The sequence below is a fragment of the Ambystoma mexicanum genome, chromosome 4q (assembly GCF_040938575.1).
Source record: "Ambystoma mexicanum isolate Mex_15411 chromosome 4q, UKY_AmexF1_1, whole genome shotgun sequence".
In the NCBI taxonomy this organism is placed as follows: Eukaryota; Metazoa; Chordata; class Amphibia; order Caudata; family Ambystomatidae; genus Ambystoma; species Ambystoma mexicanum.
The window spans coordinates 514951475-514968552 of record NC_090928.1 but is presented as its reverse complement, the minus strand read 5'-3'; the positions used below and the strand labels follow the sequence as shown (position 1 = coordinate 514968552).

General features: G+C 46.1%; 1 protein-coding gene across 2 annotated transcripts in view; it reads left to right on the top strand.

Moving 5' to 3' along the window:
* The window catches only part of KIZ (kizuna centrosomal protein), a 2038369-nt gene that overhangs the window by 48791 nt on the left and 1972500 nt on the right, over positions 1–17078 (top strand). The window lies entirely within an intron of this gene.

Below are 17078 nucleotides of genomic sequence, written 5' to 3'. Positions count from 1 at the left end.
ATAGCGCAAAATCGGCCATTGGCCTCTGAGTGCTCACATGAAACAACAATCACAAAGAAAAGGAACACAGACAGCAGACAGTACAACTAGGGTCCAAAATACTCAGTGCTGCCATCAAAAAACACGTCTTGAGTGGTTTTTTGAATATGCTGATGGATCCACCGTTTTTTATTGACAGAGGCAGTGAATTCCAGTTCTTGGGGGCTCAAAAACTAAAGTTGATAGTACCAACTCTTTTAAGGATTTGGCGAGGTTGGAGCAAATCTAAATTGCTGTCGGAGCGCAGGTGACGCCTTCTGTCAGCCGAGATCTTTGAATGTTTGCTTAAACCATTTACTGCTCTAATAGCTCCATTTTGAATGGTTTGCAGCTTGCTTATGTTTGACTTGAAAGTGCCCATCAACAAGCTGTTGCAATAGTTGAGTTTAGAGTTAACAATGGCGCCAGCTATTATAGCCAGGTTAGGCTTGGATAAATATGGGCGAATTTGCCAAAGAAGATTAGAAAAGAAAGCACAGGTAGATTTGAGATAGGATGCGTGTCTTTTGAAGGAAAGATGAGAATCCATAAAAACACCTAGGGCCTCATTACACGGTAGGCGGTAGGGGGTTAACGGGGCCGGTAGAGCTGCCGGCCCCGTTAACCCCCTACTGCCTCATTACGAGGTCACCTCGCGGGACCGGCTAAGCCTTAGCGGGTCCCGCAAGCAGACCATGATGCAAAGAACGGGCCCATCATTAACGGGCCCATTGTTTGCATCCTCCCCATTCCCATTAAGCCCTATGGGGGCTCAAATGGGAATGGGGATGTACCGGGTCCAGGTTCCCTGAATGGGGAAATACCAGGCCCTCCAAGATCGGAATGGCCTGGTATTTTCCCATTCAGGGAACCCGGACCCGGTACCCGGCATAAATAGCGGCATGGCTACCTCCATTGTCGTAATGAGGCCCCTAGTGTCTTTACGTGGGCGGAAACCTTAATATTACTATTTCTAATGATAAAACTACTTAGGTACTTGTCCTCGAGATTTTTTAAATCTCTGTGGGGTTCCAATTATCATTAGCTCAGTTTTAGCTTTGTTAAGAGCTAGTGAGTTCCAAGCCATCTAGATTTGTATGGCTGAAAAGACTTCTCTTACTCTAAAACATCTTGTTCATAGTCTCCAGATAGCGTGAACACCAACTGGGTGTCATCGGCATAGTTCGTAAACCTGACACCCATTTATCGTAACATATCACAGAGGAGTTTTGAGAAGATATTTAATAGGAGCGGCGACAGGCATGAGCCCAGCGGAACACCACATAATAGTGGGATGATTAAGGATGAGAAATTTCCCTTAACAACTGCTGCAGATCTGGGGCCTAAAAAGGACTTAAACCAGCCTGCTGCAGACTGGGAGCATCTTCCAACTGTAATAGGTCTTTCAGCAAGAAGTTCATGATTGATCAAATCAAATGCTGAGGAAAGATCCAGCAGAAGAAGTGCAGGATTTCCTCTTTCAACAATGGACGCAGTATTATTCTGAAGATCCAAAAGAGCTGTCTCGGTGCCATGATTAGCCTGAAAGCCAGATGGTTCCTCAGCAAGGATATTGTTACTCTCTACAAAATTCTGATATTGTACATAAGCAATCTTGTCTATAATCTTTAATAAAAACGGTACATTGTTAATAGGTCTTAAATTACCAGGCATTGAGGGATCAATATTCTCTTTCTTTAATAGAGGGGTGATCTAGGTCTCTTTGATGTTATTAGGTATGTACGATTCATCGAAAGATTGATTGACGAAGTGAGTGACCCAAGTGGCCAAAGTAGCAGCAATCACCCTTACAAGAAGATGGCTTCAGTTTGTGGATAATATCAAGAACCTCCAGTTTTGATACACTTTTGAATGAAAACATTTCCAAAGGAGCTTTGAAGCCGGAATACGGGCACTCTAGTGTAGCAGAGAGATTGCGAAGGATATTCAATTGTTCTTTGATGGCCTGTTGGTGTTTCTCAGTTTTGCTATTAAAGATGTCATGAATAGCTTGACAGCAAGCATTAATTACTTTCGTGTGTCTGGTTAATGATTAAAGGGTTCTTTAATTATTCCAAAATGGAGAACATTTCCTCAGTATGAGATTTAGCATGATGGATTCTGTCATTAAAATGGTTAGCTTTGGCATCAAAAATGATTTTTGTAACTTTTTACAGCCTGTCTATAACGCGTTATATTTTCAGAATACAGAGCTTTCCTCCAGCGTCTTTCAGCAGTCCATTTAATACGTCTGGCTATCAGGATGTCTTCAGAGAACCATTTGTTCTGATTAGTAGATTTGTTCGATTTAGCAAGTTTAAGGGGAGCAAGTGTGTCAAATGCTGTATTGTTAGCTGACCTAAATAATTGCTTAAACTCATCAAGAGTGGTGTTTCTGTAAAGAGGGAAGAAGAGGAATAACTAATTCCCTGAACGCAGCATGCGTCACATTTATTGGTTACGCCAGGTCTTCATTGGGATGTTTTTGTTAGATGTGCGAGTTACTGGTACTTGTCTTATACACTCAAAATTAACGAGATAATGATCTGACCAGATACATTCCACAATATCAGAAATATTATTTTGTAGGTTTTTAGTTATAATCCAGTCCAATATATTGCCACCTTTATGGGTGGAGCTAAGGACCTGTTGTTGGAACCCAATGTATTCCAAAGATAGCACTAAGTCCTGGGAGACTTCATTAAGGGGGTTATTGTACCATTAGTTGAAGTCGCCAAGAATGATAGTAGAGGACGAGTCTTTAGATAAGTTACCTATGATGGTAGTAATTGTTCTTCAAACAGAGTGGTAACTCTGGGGGGATGGTATATCAATAATATCCTGATAGAGGATGTAGGATTTATATTCCATTTTGCCATAAGGGCTTCACAGTTATCAGGATTAGGATAGTTAGTGACGTGCAGTTTCAGGTTTTGTTTAAAAATGATAGCCACACCCCCGCCTCTTCCACTATCTCGCATAGTTTGGAATGTTGAGTAGCCCATAGGAGTAGCAATAAGCATAGCATAATGTGTGGGTTCAGACATCCATGTCTCAGTGACAAATAGGAGATCCAAATCCAGTTCCTGTATTTTGTCTGCAATTTCTACTGAATGCTTAACAGACAGCGAGTATTTAAAAGACAGCATTTTAATTTCGTGGGATTGGTATTGGATGTGAAGTCACATCGGAACATAGGTTAATGAGAGACACATTCACATTATCATACATGGGTACGAGAATGGAGAATGTTGGTCCGAGAGATGAGGCACAAATTAAGAAGCAGGCTCATTGTGGGGTGCAAGGCACAGGTTCACAGCATCCGATATAAAAGAAATGCCTAAACGGATGCAGTTGGGCGACTGGAAGATGTAGTACAGCCTGTTTGCTTGGAGCAGTTTAATGTCATTTGTTCACTTTCCATTCTGTGGTGCCATAACTGGAAGCATGGCATCCACAGAGGGTAATTAGGTAATTCGTTGTGAAACCTCGACCCTTGACAGTACCCCTCTTCCATGCCTGGGTGAAGTTGATTTGGGAGGAGATGATACAAAATGGCTTCCAGTTCTGAGGCATGAACATTTTAACCCATTTTCCATGAGCAGTTCTCAGGTCTAGACCCTTTCCTGTCAACTAGATACAGGAACGGATTACCATCCTACAGGAATCTAAGCTGCTCTTTACTTCATATTCCTGTTTATTAACTGTCAACAGTGAGGGGTATTTTCATGACTAGTACTATTGGCCTGATGAGAGAGATATGATATGATATAGCATTTATAACACGCCTGTACACAAGGTATGAAACACCAAATTAACTCACCAGTGAGAGAGTATTTGTTGGACAAATGCTACTGGATTTATGATTTCAGTTCTCTGGTATAACGACACGCCTTATGAGGAAGCAGTTTATGGCACCCTGAAATATGGAGATATTGTTTCGAGAACCACACTTTGTCTCCCACTACATACTGCTTCCCTCGGCTCCCATGTCTATCGGCCTGTACCTTGTATGCAGCATGAACTTGGCTAAGGTGTTCCCAAACTTACTAGAGCACCTCCGTGTTGATTTGTACCATTTTGTCAGCTGCCAGAACCCCCAATCTCGTTGACAATTGAACCAGCATTTGTGAATAAGTCCCATGCAGTGCAATAAAGGGACATCTACCAGTCGATGAATGTGGTTCGCTTTTGGTACCCAAATTCTGATGTTACAAGGTTACCAATGTTTCTGATTGTGGAGATTAAAGCAATGAAGGGACTGTTTGGAATTATTGCTAAAATATTCCATCTTTCCACCTGCGGTAAGCAGAGAACAGACCGACATCAACGCCAAATGAAGCTGAAGTGAGAGGTACATTGTGTGCTTCTCGGCAACACAATTATCAAGGGTAACCCATGTAAACGAAACACATGGCACAAGATCAGAGAAGCTGTATGTGTAGTATGTGGTATATCTACTAGGAAATGTGTCCCATTGTTGTAATGAGTCTACCACAACCGGTATATATGTCCTTTGGTAAATCCATGATAAAATCAAGGCTAATGGTATGCCAGGGTATCTGTCAGGAATGAGTACTTTGAATATTGTTGCTTGGCTTCACAAACCTCACCAACACGAATTAATGCAAGTTTGCAAGGAGTTCAAAGTGAATCAATGGAAGAGCTGCACACAAACTTTGAGGCACGCGTGTCCAGGTAAGTAGTTCAATAACACCAGTACTTTAAGGCAGATCCAAATGTTTGTGAGATGAGAAAAGTTTGAATTGAGGAGGGCATACGATTCCTGATGAGCAAACGATCTGGGTTGGCAGTAGGGTGGTTGATTTGGCCCAGCAATGGAATCAGAATCATAGGGGAAATGAAGGTCAACTGAAGGAAACACAAACGATGGACACACGGCAAGGAGAGACACACAATTGCAGGAGCACACACGTCTGTGAATGGAGAGAGCTGGTCCACAAACTAAGGAATGAATGTGCAAGTTCATTGAAGAGCTTGGGGTGCAAGTTGCTGGGAGACCTAGACCAGCCCATATGCATGTAGCCCTTGAATGACGTGTGTAAGCATTCCATTAAGTTTCCCCATAAAGGGACGGATACTATCCAAGAGGTGTAACTCATTAACTCATTAATGCATTGTGCATCCCTGAACCCTGACATCTTTGATACATCTGAATATTTCCATCTAGCCATGTTGTACAGACTTAATGCCGAATGTAGTAGGCTTTCTTTGCCTTCATTAATTCCGCTCTGTATAACCGAAGTTGTTAGTAGTCCATTGTTTCATCCGTGAGTGAGGATTTTTCCCTCCATGGTCACTTTACTCTCCCGTTTTCCCTTTTCAGCTTGTTGAGGTTGGGTGCAAAACGCTTAGCAACATGTGTCTTTTGTAAGATTTTGAATGTCTGCTTTGGGGGCAAATAAGCCAAGAGTTTCAGATGTTCATGCTTGATGGTTGTAGAGATCTGAATTTGGTGTTTCCATCTAGTTGTCATGGGTGTTTGGTGTAAGAAGAATGTTGGTTTCATCCAGTTTGATTTCTGTCTATGGTCTCATGGATGTTGGAGTGGCAATGATGCTTTTTAGTAGTGGTGCTATTTGGGTGGGAACAGTAAACCAGATGATGAGGTGGTAGTCCCAGCGGACAAGTAGTCAGGATGGCCCTCTTGTGATATTTTCATTCCAGAAGACTCCATCCACGGTGTGTTTGACCACATCAGATGGTTGTTTTACTAATGGTTTGAGTTGGTGGGCACCCAGTTTCACTAAGAGAACTGTTGAGGCATGTTGTATTTTTCCTAGCCAAAGGATGAAATCGCACAGTATGGTAAGGAGTTTGCAGTCTACCACCATTTTCCAGGTTGTCAGGAATGAAAGGTTGTAATAAGCTATTCTGTAAGTAAGAAGGAAGCTAAGTGTGGGGGAATGTGAGGTGGAACAAGTTAGCAGGAGGGAATTCAGTCTTGAATGGTATCAGAGGGAGATAATGTCAGGAAGCGCCTCGTTATGCGACATAGAACGCGTTCTCCAGTGATACGTAGACGATGGCAGGTTCTTTGACCTCTTTGTCAGAGGCATTCCCTGTTGAAAACTACACTTCCCAGTAATCCCATTTACAAAGCACGTCATCACGCCTCCTGTGCGATGCGGAAGCAGTAGTTCATAGCTTCCCTGTTGTTGCCGGGCAACGCTCCTTAACCGTCATGTTTCGGCCGGCAAGGTTGCTGTGTTCGTGAATTTCTGCTTTTTCAATATTTTGAATTTACTGGTTTCCTGAACTCCTGCCTCATTGTTTTTGGACCTGTTTTTGGCTCCTGTCTCTTGTTATGACTCTTGGTTCCCCTTCCCTTTTGGCTGACCTTCCGGGAATACAAACTTTCGCCATTTCCTATCGGATTGCTTTCTCCTCACCGATTGATATCTGGCGCTTGGTTCCTTTCTTCCCCCATGCACTCACACTTCAACTGGTGGAACTCCTAGTGCTTAACGTTTTTAGTCAACTCAGCGGCACGTTGTTCTAGCTACAATTTGGACCCTGAATTACAGCATTAGGAGTAATCTGACACGCCTCTCATTGATCACTGCGTGTTCATCACGTGTTCCTTACCTTTCCCCTTGCCTGACTCCCCTATTCCATCCCTCCCTGGCCAGGGTCATTGAGCTGCTGTTCTCCGCATCACCCCCAATCGTCTTCTTGGATATTCACCACGCTATAACTGCTCTCTGAACTTTTGTGGGACACTTCAAGTACTGCATTGCATCCTGGTTTCTTTCTACGGACCGGTGTGGATTTTGTGACTTTGTTTTCATCTCAACGGATTTCACTGGGAACTTTCTTCATTGGGACTATTCTTGGATTGAGATTGACTCTGTTTCCATTAGTTGCGCCCTCGTTCCGCCCGGGTCAGGTCATAAACAACTTAGTCTTCATGAAGATTTCTGCACAGCATCGGGTGTTTCTCTCACATCACTCAAGACTTCGCAGCATACGTAGGTTTCTGGTCTTCCATTACAGATTACAGGTAAGAGTGGGAAAGTGTGTTGTGGATAAGGACGTTATCAATTGTTATTCCATAACTTGACCAGTGTACCTATGTGTCTTTCCTTCCTTTAGCTCTGTTGCTGCCCGGCCTTTTCACCTGAGCCCCTGGTCTGACAGGTTAATTTTCACTCTGCAGACCGCGCTCTCTAGGGGGGAGGGGGAGTCTCTCCTTGAAGCAGCCCCCTGACGTTCTTTTGACGTCTGGGGATTTGTCGTGGTTCATATTCCCGACAGATTAAGGAGCCTTACTAACACATTAAACCATGCTGGGGTACAATGAAAGCAGCGGCCGATCCAATTACTGTGGTTATGCAGGCCCTTGCCACCCTTCGCACAGATATGGCCACGGCACATGCATCGCTTCATCGTATGGATGTAATGCAGAACTTGGTACACCCACTTCCTACTGATGAGGAGTTCGGGGATGGGGCAGCTGCAGCCCTTCTTGTTTAACCCCCGGCTCCAAACCCTGCTCAGACCCCGATTGTGTAAATCAGTGCAAGTTGCACTTTCTTTGCCGGCCTTCAGCATTTCCAGACGCCACCACCAAGTGGCCTTTGTGTTGTCTCACCTAGGTGGTATGGCAGCTGCTTGGGCTAACCCGCTACTGGAAAACAACGATCCGGCATTGTATGATTTCGATGCCCTAGTTTCCGTTATGACATTGGTCTTTGATGCTCGGTACAAGGCCCAGGCCTCCGATTTAGAACTGTTGGCGCTTACTCGAGGGAAAAAATCATTGCTAGTGTATTTGGCCCGTTTCAAGCAGCTGGCAGCTGAAACCTCCTGGCCTGAACAAAAGAAGGCTTCAGTGTTTTATAGGGGTCTTTCAAATGATCTGAAGGACGCTTTGGCTACTGTCCCTTCTATTCCTTCTGTTTTTTCGGCCTTTTTGGAGCTGGTTTTACAGTTGGACGCCCGCCTTAATCAAAGAAGAGGCAAGCGCCGGCCCCCTGATATGCGAGTGAGCAGATCTGAAATATCCCCAAATAATGCTTCTGGCGAACCTGAACCTATGCAAATCGGAGCCATACGTGGTCCACTTTCTAAGGAAGAGAGAGGGAGAGACAGATGCAGAACAACCTTTGTTTCTATTGTGGTCAAACCGGACATTTTATACAGGTTTGCCCGAAACGCCCAATAAAACCTTTGGGAAACTCCAAAGCCCGTTCCTAGATAGGGTCTCTGGAACGGGTGCATCCCATAAGGGCCCTGAAGCCATTCCGTCCATCTCTCATATCCATCTTCCTATGACTTCTGAGTTTCCCGGATCGGATCCGGTGACCATTCCTGTTATGATCGATTCTGGGGCCACTGGAAATTATATCGATTCTACTCTGGCCAAGAAATTGGGGATACCAATACAAAAGAAATCACGTCCTGATGTTGTTCGAGCAGTGGACGGAACTTGTTTGATGTCCGGTCTTGTTACAGAACAAACAGACCTTATACGTCTAAGCACACAGGAAGATCATACTGAAGAGCTTATTCTTGACCTCATCATGGTGCCCGAATTTGGGGTTATTATTGGATTACCCTGGCTTCAATTGCACAATCCTATGATTAATTGGATGCAAAAATCAGTATTCTTCTCATCTTCATTTTGTCAGAATATGTGTAGGATAACCGGTATTGGTGCAGTACCTACTCCCTATGTGGCTTTCTTATCTGGGGTTTCTTCAATAAGTGCCACACAGCAGGGGCCTGTTATGATCTTACCTGGTGATTATCATGATTTGGCCGACGTATTCGACCCGGCACTTTCGGAGCAGTTACCCCCACATCGGGAGTACGATTGTCCCATAGACCTCGTTCTTGGTGCCGCAATTCCTCATGTACATCTATATTCATTGTCTCATCAGGAGGAGGCGCTCCTAAAGGAATACATTGAGAAGTCACTTCGTTTGGGGCACATCCGTCCTTCCCCTTCCCCGGCAGCCTCACCAATCTTTTTTGTGCCCAAGAAAGATGGGGAGATCACTATAAAGAATCAGTACCCGCTACCCTTGATCTCGGAATTGCTGGACCGGTTGTCTTCATCCTCTATCTTCACCAAGTTGGTGTCATGATTACTGCCCCTCATGTCCCCAGCCCTCCAAGATGTCAGGCTGGAGCCTGGCAACGATCACCTACATGGCCCTCAAGGGCCTCTCCATCCCTCCAAAGATCCACTTGGAGTCAGACCTGGCGCTTGTGGCACCAGACTCACTCACTCCCATAGGATAACATTGGGGATTGGACTTGTAGTGCATTGATGGGGACAAGATAGATGCCCCGACATATTTCGGTTCCTAGAACTGCATGTACGGTCTAGTCTTTTGGGTGTGGTTCAGCCCAGAGACACCTGGGATACCCAGAGACTATTTAAGCCACACCCAAGCTGAGAAACATGCTTTGCGTTTTCTGCACCAGCAGCGTGACACTCGCCGTGTTCGGATCGGTCTCCGGTAGGCCTGCATCTTTCTTCTGCGCTCAGCTCATGCAAGAACAAGAACACCGTTAGGAACATCCTTACCTTGCAGTGCTTCTGCCCATCATTCATCGCTCCTTCTGTTCTGCGGGCATCTTCGGCGGTGTCATTCCCATCCCGGCACGCCGCTTCCTAGGGAAAAGGGAAAAGAACAGAAAAAAGGCATTCGTAAGCATTCTGCAAATCTTTGCTTAATTTTAAATACTGTACAAGCTTCAAACGCTTACCTGAATCCCAGCTGCTCTGGGGGAACTCTGTCTCCGGAACTTCTCATCCATCTGCAAGAGGGAAAAGACACTCCAGGTTAGCGTGGAAACATCTAGAAGCGCCGCATACCGCGCTTACCCACCGCATTTGTTCTTCATAACCGGCATCCACGCTGAAAACGTTGCGGCACCTAAAAGACACAGAAAGAGAACTCAGTTCAATGCAAATACGAAAGGGGTGCATCGCGCATCGCGCTCTCACTCACCTTCAGCGCTACACATCTCAGCAGCACGCCGCCATCCCCGGATGCCGGCCATCATCTAAGGAAGAAAAGGAACGAAGTTGGAGAACTGTTCAAAAGACTCATTATACTTACCTGTCAGACTCTTGCCAGTGAAGTAACTAGGCAGCAATGAGCCTGCATCAATCAACGTGCCCCTTCGCTGGAAGCAGGATGGAGAGCACACTATCCAAGAAAACAAGGTGAGCTGTGGATCAAAGGGAAGGGTTGGACCCCGGGGAAGAAGGGGTTCAAGCACACAGAGACAATAGGGAGTTATACTCTACCAATCCTGTGTTTCAGGCCCAGTCTCCAGTCGAATAGCCTCCAGGGAAGGGTTTGAGGTCGTAAGAGGTCAGAACAGGCTGAGTGACGTCCCCGTGGATACCAGGTGAGCGTTACAGTTGGATCTCCGGGGGGGCGTACAATTTGGTACGCATCAAGGAGGGAGATGAATGGAAGACCGTTCCAGAAAAATCCAGATACGGTCTATATGAGTACTTGGTGATGCCGTTTGGGCTTTGCAATGCCCCAGTAACTTTCCAACACTTCATTAATGACGTTTTTAGGAATCTTTTAGATTGTTTTGTAGTAATCTGTTTGGATGACATTCTTATATACTCCAATAACATGGAAGAACATATACAACATGTTCGTACTGTATTGGGTAGGCTTTGGGAAAATTCCCTCTATGCCAAGTTGGGAGAAATGGACTTTCCACGCTTCCACTGTAGAGTTTCTTGGTTTCGTTCTGTCTGCCCAGGGTGTTCATATTAGCAGTGATAAGATTCAAACCATATTGGATTGGCCGGTGCCTACGTCGATAAAAACCTTGCAGTCATTTCTTGGATTCGCAAATTTCTATCGGCGTTTCATAGCATCCTACTCAAATATCGTGAAACCTCTCCTGACTCAAAGTCCTTCAGTCCCCTTTGTGTGGGGAATGGATGCCCAGACGGCTTTTCAGACATTGAAATATGTGTTCACTTCGGCACCAGTGCTGCAGCACCCTAATCCATCCCAATCATATATAGGGGAAGCAGATGCCTCGGCGGTAGCTATAGGTGGTATACTGTCACAACGATGCCCTACAACCCAGCGTCTGCATCCTGTTGCCTACTTTTCAAGGTCTTAACGCCCGCTGAAAAGAACGATGCCATCACTGAGAGGGAACTTTTGGCAATCCAGGCCGCATTCAAAGAATGGCGTCACCATCACCTTGGAGCCGATCATCCTGTTACGGTCTTTACCGACCATTGAAACTTGCAGGCAATGCCACGCGCCCAATGTACCAATGCCCGGCAGGTTCGATGGCATTTATTTTTTGCTATGTTCCGTTTCATTGTGACCTATCATCTGGGGCCTCTCCATGGGAAGGCTGATGTTCTATCAAGGTTGGGTGGAGAGGTGGACTCTAACCCACCTGTACTGTCCTTTCTACCAAAGGGTTCAGTTATTTGTGTTTGCACGGTGTGTCCCCTCTGGTGAATGGGATTCGACAATGGGTGACGGACCATCCTCTTGAAGTACAACTGTTGCAAGTACAGATTGTCCAAGGTTTGCTATATTTGAATGACCGACTGTACGTACCCGATCCCAGGTCCCGCGTTATTGCACTAGATTGGACCCAAGATGCCCGGCTGGCAGGTCACCCAGGTCAACGTAAAACGCATGACCTGTTGAAGAGATGGTGCTGGTGGACATGCATGAGAAAATACGTCACTGATTATGTCATGAAATGCGCCGTTTGTGCTCAGTGCAAATACCGAACTGGTAAACCCTTGGGACTCCTGCAAAAGATGCCCATTCCACAAAAGCCTTGGGCCATCTTAACCATGGATTTTGTGGTGGAAATGCCTCCTGTTAGAGGAATGACCATTATATGTGTGGTCGTTGACACCTTCACTAAGATGGCACGATTTATACCATGTTGTGGGATGCCTACTGCTGTTTCTCTGGCTTCTTTGTTCTTTGATAATATTGTCCCATTCTTTGGACTACCCACGGTTATTATTTCTGACCGGGGGTCCCAATTTACCTCGCGTTTGTGGTTTGAACTCACGCAGTCCTTGGGTATTGATGCACGTTTATCCTCCGCATATCATCCGCAGAAGGATGGGCAAACGGAGCGAACAAACGCTACTATGGAACAGTTTTTACGGTGTCTGTTTTCAGTATCAGTCTAATTGGTTGGAGGTATTGGGGGCTGCTGAATTTGCATATAACAACTTGCTCCATACCTCAGTGGGATGTTCACCTTTCTATGCTTTATATGGTCAACACCCACGTTCCTTGCCTATCCCTCTCTTTGCTTCTCCCGATGTCCCTGCTGCTAGCAGTGTTGTGGAATCCCTCGTCTCATTTCGAGCTGGGGTCTTACATCACCTACAGATGGCTCAGGAAACTAATAAGCTGCAGGCAGATAGACATCGTGTTCCGGTTCTTGCTTGGCACCCTCGTGACAAAGTCTGGTTGTTGACCAAACCTCTTTGGATCCCTGGCAAAAAGAAGTTGCACCCACGGTTCATAGGTCCGTATGATGTTTTGTCATGCATTAACCTGGTGACTTTTCGCCTAGCCATCCCCTCACACTGGAAGGTGCACCCTGTTTTCCATGCTTCTTTGTTGCGCCCTTTCGTTCCTGGTACCCGGCTTTCAGCTTAACCCACTCCAGTTACTGTACAAGTGGAAGAGGAGTATGAGGTTCAAGATATCTTGGATACCCGTATTCGGGGCGGGGTTCGCCACTACCTTGTCGATTGGAAAGATTATGGCCCATAGGACCGGACTTGGGAACCGGTGTCCAACATTCATGCTCCTCAACTTCTTTGTGCTTTCCATATGTCACGGAAGTCCTTCTGTGTGGGTAGGGGGGTGTTTTTGCAGAGGGGTACTGTCAGGAAGCGCCTCGTTATGCGACATAGAACGCCTTCTCCAGTGATACGGAGACAATGGCAGGTTCCTTGGCATCTTTGTCAGGGGCATTCCCTGTTGAAAACTACACTTCCCAGTATTCCCCTTTACAAAGCACGTCATCGTGCCTCCTGCGCGATGCAGAAGCAGTAGTTCATAGCTTCTCTGTTGTTGCCGGGCGACACTCCTTGACAGTCGCGTTTCGGCCAGCAAGGTTGCTGTGTTTGTGAATGTTTGCTTTTTTCGATATTTGGGATTTACTGGTTTCCTGAACTCATGCCTCGTTATTTTTGGACCTGTTTTTGGCTCTTGTCTCTCGTTATGACGCTTGGTTCCCCTTCCCCTTTTGGCTGACCTCCCAGAATACGAACTTTCACCATTTCCTATTGGAATGCTTTCTCCTTACCGATCGATATCTGGCGGTTGGTTCCTTTCTTCCCCCTCACACTCGCACTTCGACTGGTGGAACTCCTAGCGCTTACCTTTTCAGTCAACTCAGCGGCACGTTGTTCTAGCTACGATTTGGACCCTGAATTACAGCATTGGGAGTGTTCTGACATGCCTCTCATTCATCACTGCGTGTTCCTCACATGTTGTCACTGGGGTCTGCGAAATCCTGGTCAGAGTATGTTTCAGATTCTCCACCCTCCCCTTGCTCCTCACCTTCTTCTTTCCTTTCCGTACCCTTCTCTCCTCTTCTTCTAGGTCACTCCTTTTTTTTGTGAAGATATGGACGGCCACGGAACGAAGCCACCGTGCTACCCAATAAAGGGTGCCCGGGGCCCCCCTCTGGGAACGCCAACAAGGGGAAAAAGCCCTAAGGCACAAAAAACCCCTGAGCGACCCCCGAGATGTTGTCCTGAGACGGGGCCAGTCAGGTGAGATGGTCGGCGAAGAAATATTGGAGGAGTTCCGGAGGAAGGCAGTCCAAAGGAGAAAGGAAGATCACTAGGTGGAAACCCAATCCAATTAAAACGAATCAGGAGTATTCAGCAGTCCAATAGCGGGCCAGGAACTGGTACACAGAAAGCCACTGTAGAAGGTATCCAAGCAGAAGAGTAGACAGTCCAAAATAACAGGCCGGGGTCAAATACACAAGGAATCCAGCAGAAAGAGAAGAAGAAGAAATGGAGGAGACGGAAACAGAAGGCAGAACAGAACAAGGTAAGGAAAAGGAGTTAAGTAAGATGGGACAGGGGGTGGTTAGAAGACTGGAGGGAGAGTAAGGGGAATTAGAGGAACAGAAATGAAAAAAACAGGGCGAAAAATGAGCTCAGCGAAAAAGAAGGAACAGGCAAGTAGGAGAGAAGGAACGGAACCCGATAGGGATCTGGGACCCAACAGAGAAAATGCACGAGCTAGAAAGCTGCGAAAAGCACAGAGCGAAGAGCACTAACAGGAATCAAGGAAACCGGAAGCGTTGCAACGCGTCTGCGATCCGGAAGCGAAAGGCTTTTAAGCCTCCGAGTCGCGTCAGCGCGCAACACTAGAACGGAGCTTCAGGAATACGTGACGGGTGAGCGGGGCGTGTGAATTACTAGTATCTGCACCGCCAGCGGCTCCACAGGCTCCACCTGCCTCGCGGCATGACAGTATTCCTCCTCCTTATGGCTCCTCCCCCTGGTTTTCCTGGATGAAATAAATGAAATTTGCGCAGCAGGGAAGGGGCAGTGATATGAGAGATGGGTTCCCAGGAGTTCTCCGAGGATGGGAAACCTTTCCATTGTACCAAGTATTCCAATTTTCCTCTGCGGTACCTGGAGTCTCATATCTGAGCTACCTCATATTCCTCCTGAGTGGAAGCCAAAGGCATAGTGACTCTGTTTGACGAGTCCAGTTGTCGACATGAAAGGCTTTTAGTTGGGATGAATGAAAGACCGGATGGACCCGGTTAAGGCTAGCTGGAAGTTTGAGACGAAAGGCCACAGGGTTGATCTTTTGAATAATCTTGAAAGGCCCTAAGTATTTAGGAGACAGCTTGGATGGATGGGCCCAACGTGGGGGGTATCTCGTGGAAAGCATTACTTGAGATCCCACTCCCCAGCCAGGGACAGTTTGACTGTGTTTATTGGCTTGAAACCTTTACCGATCTTGCGCTGCCCTAAGGCTTTCCCCTGCCTTCTTATGTATTTCTCTAAGGAGAGTGAGAGAGGAATCTACAGATGGCACATTGGTAGAGAGACAGGAGATAGGAAGAATAGACCGAGGATGGTAGCCATAGGTACAGAAAAAAGGACTGAACCCTAGAGCAGAATGTAGAGAGTCATTGTAGGAAAATTCAGCTAAAGCCAATAGCGAGCACCAATTGTCCTGCTGGGAGTTGGCAAAGCACCTCAGGTATTGTTCAAGAGTTCCATTTAGCCGCTCAGTTTGTCCATTGGACTGCGGGTGAAAACCCAAAGTGAGAGCTCTTTCAATTCCCAGCCGCTCACAGAGGGCTTTCCAAAAGCGGGAGGTGTATTGACTCCCCCTGTCAGAGATGATTTTAGAGGGCAATCCGTGTAATCTGAAGATATCTTGGAGAAACACTTCAGCCATCCTGGCGGCTGTAGGAACTCCGGGCAAAGGGGAGAAGTGAGCCATCTTGGAATAAGAATCAACAACCACCATGATACATGTGCATCCCTGAGAAATGGGCAGATCCACTATGAAATCAGTTGAGACTGAGCTCCAAGGGCCTTCAGGTACTGCACAAGGTTCAAGTAATCCGATCGGTCGTTGACGGGAAGACTTACTTCGAAGACAGACGGTACAAGACTGGACATAACGATCCACATCCTCCTTCATTCTCGGCCAGTAGAAGTGTCGTTGAAGATACTCAAGAGTGCCTGTTCCGCCTCGATGGCCTGCAAGTTTAGAGTCATGACACCAGTTCAGGGCCTTCTTGCGAAAGGCGGACGTGGGTAAGTAGAGTCTGCCTTTTACCAAGTAAAGACCATCTCTTATTTCATAGGCCAGATCTTTGGGATGTTTCTCAACCTCAAAACCCCCTCCCGACTCTTCTTTTACCTGATTGAGAAACGTGGAAACCATTCCGATACACTTGGGTTGAGGGAACATGCGCTCAGGAGGAGAGTCTGAATCAGGTGAATAATCACAACGACGTGAAAGAGAATCAGCCAGGACATTCAATCTCCCAGGGATGTAAGTGATGTGAAAGTCAAATTGGGCGAAAAAATGTGCCCAACGGGCCTGTCGGGTGTTATAACACTCAAATTGTTTCAGGACCTGCAGGTTCTTATGGTCGGTCCGGATAGTAAATGGATGTCTGCCTCCCTGAAGGAGATGACGCCATTCCACACAGGCAGATTTCATGGCTAGTAATTCACGTTTGATTACAGAGTAGTTTCTTTGACTGTTGTTAAGAGTCTTCGAATAGTCTGCGACTGGATGCTCTACTCCCTGGATTTCTTGGAATAGAACAGCTCCTATGGCGGCTGATGAGGCGTCGGTTTCAAGGATGAAGGGCAGATTTTGATCAGGTTGCAGCAAGTTGGGTGCGGTACAAAATGCATTCTTAAGGTCTTGAAAGCTGTCTTCGGCCTCTGCAGACCATTTGAATGGATTTGAGGACTTCTTGAGAAGTGAAGTAATGGGTAGGATCTTCTGAGAAAAATTAGAAATGAACCTCCGATAAAAGTTGGCCAAACCCAAGAACCTTTGGATTTCTTTTACCGAAGAGGGTGAAGCCCACTTTAGTATGGAAGACCCCTTGTTGGGACCCATTGAAATACCCTGGTTAGACAGGATAAATCCCAGATAGGGGATAGACGAAGCTGAAAACACACATTTAGCGAGTTTAACCGATAAATGGTTATCTCGAAGTCTTCGAAAAACCTCCTTGACATGGCCTTCATGTTCTTCAGGACTGTTGGAGTATACAAGAATATCATCGAGATATACTAGAGTGGTTTGACATAACAGATCAGAAAACAATCTGTCCATAAAACGTTGAAATACTGAAGGTGCATTTACTAAACCGAACGGCATCACTTGATATTCAAAGAGTCTGAACGGAGTCCGGAAGGCCGTCTTCCATTTGTCCCCTTTCTGTATGCGGAGAAGGTGGTAGGCGTTTCTCAAATCAAGTTTGGTAAAAATCTTGGCTCCGTGAACAGCTTGTAAGATTTCTGTTATCAAAGGCAT